The sequence below is a fragment of the Cynoglossus semilaevis genome, chromosome 6 (assembly GCF_000523025.1).
Source record: "Cynoglossus semilaevis isolate Cse_v1.0 chromosome 6, Cse_v1.0, whole genome shotgun sequence".
NCBI classification, from domain to species: domain Eukaryota; kingdom Metazoa; phylum Chordata; class Actinopteri; order Pleuronectiformes; family Cynoglossidae; genus Cynoglossus; species Cynoglossus semilaevis.
The window spans coordinates 1,645,701-1,647,767 of record NC_024312.1 but is presented as its reverse complement, the minus strand read 5'-3'; positions in this window follow the sequence as shown (position 1 = coordinate 1,647,767).

The window sequence follows — 2,067 nt, the reverse complement described above, 5'->3', positions numbered from 1 at the left end:
TTTGTTGAGGGAGAGGGGGGAGGGGGGGGGGGGGGGAGGGGGGGAGGAGGAGGGGGAGGAGGAGGAACTTTACCAGATACTTCAAATTAGTTTCAACCATTCTGTCCCAGTGAATAATCTGTCCTCAGTCCTCAGTCCTTTACTGTCGTTGAATGGTTTCTGTTTGGTCGGCTGTGTTTTCTAATGACCTGTTGTCATGTCGACACAGTTATTCTTGTGTTTTTTTTGTTAGCTTTCATTACATGCAGACGGAAACGTGACTTGATTGAGCAGAAGCACCTGCTCCTCCTGCCCCCCCACCCTCCCAGTGTCAGTGGTGTTTGGACAGAGAGAGACTGTGAGAGGCTGAACGAGCGTCAGGTGGAGAGTAAAGGGCGAACATCAAAAGAGCAAGATTAGAAAAAAAGATCAGAAAAAAAAAAAACCAGAGCAGCCCTGGCCTCACATCAGCTGAATGGAAGTCTGCTTCAGCTGCTGGCTGCCCCTGAGGGACCGACAGAGACGTGGCCCAGATCCCAGCCCTCCTCCTCCTCCTCCTCCTCCTCCTCCTCTTCCTCCTCCTCTTCAGTTTATCCCTCTCTGTCAGTGCAGTCTCTATCTTGACGCTCCGTGTCTGGAGACAGGATATGGGATGTGAGGCGGACTGAAACCCTTTTCTTTTCTCTTCCTGTCTGGCTGCAGACTCAGACTCAGACTCAGACCCACAGCACAGAGGCTCCAGTGATGCTCCACCGTCCGCCCGTCCACCCGTCCACTCTCCCTGCCCAACACGTCCCCGTCCACAGAGAGACAGTCATTGTCCCTGCTGTGTCTCATCAGTGATTGGATTCATATGAGTCAGGAATTCCCACAAGACCCAGGTGTGTTGGGGTGGAGGTGGGGGGGTTTGTGGGGGGGGCAGATGGTCCCCATGGACGTGGTTTATGGTTCGTCTCCTCTGTTGTGATGGTTCTTTCACTTTTACACTGATGGAACTTGTAGTAGTTCAGTTTGAAAATACTTGTAAGTCCATCTGTCTTCGACCACTTTTCCTGTTAAAGGAAGAGGAGGCAGACACCAGCAGATGGCGCTAACATATGAACAAACACCAATACTATCTTATCAATACTACAACACCAGTACTCTATTACCAGTACTACAATACCAGTACTCGTACTTTGACTCTTTTCTCCAGTCTCATCTTATCTTAATCTCTCGTCTCTTTAGACCAAATTCTAAAGTCAAAGGGATTCAAACTTGTCACCTTCCTCCTTTGAGACACACTACTTCATATGGTGTGGCCTTGTACTTGTACACATGGTACTGTAATCCCTCTGGAATCCTTCTACAGGAAGATTTGACCCATTTACAGCTGCAGCTTCTTTTAAGCCTCGACGTAAGATTAAATATTTGCCAAATGTTTCTCGGCTCAGAAACTGAAAAAAAGCACAAAATGATCAAAGCCTTGAAACACAGTGTGTTTATATCACACAGCAACAGAACTGGACGTTCAAGATACTGTAGTACACTGTACTGTAGTACACAGGAAGTCCTACTCTGTTACTCTGAGCGTCCGTACTGGAGGACACACGTCCATGTTTGTCTTCTGTCTCTGGCAACAACAACACAAACCACCTCATTTTTGTGATCAGTAACAAATCAATCACAGTCTGTGTTTGAAGTTGGTCCTAATGTCGGGACGATCCAGTCTGTCGTCGACTTGACTTCTTCACTTTCCGTATAAATTCTCTCTGTGGTGCAAAAAAGAAGTTGTGGACCCCAGCTTTAACATCGTTGAAGGGAGTGTTGTCGTTGTCTCTCCCCCGGTGAGCGGTCAGTCTGCCCTGACCAGTCAGACCCAGTACAGAGTCAGTCGTGTTGGTAGTCAAGTCTGCGTGGACTATAGACTGAAACCACCCAGTGGAAAGAACCAGATCAAATAGACACTGACACGTTCAGCTCCTGAACCTGTGGTTTTGACTAAAAGCTGAGGACTGTTATTAAGACGTACTGCAGTAAAACCAACCATTAATGGATTACTTCAACCATTTGGCATCCGTCTGTCACCAGCCAAGTGATTCCTTCAGA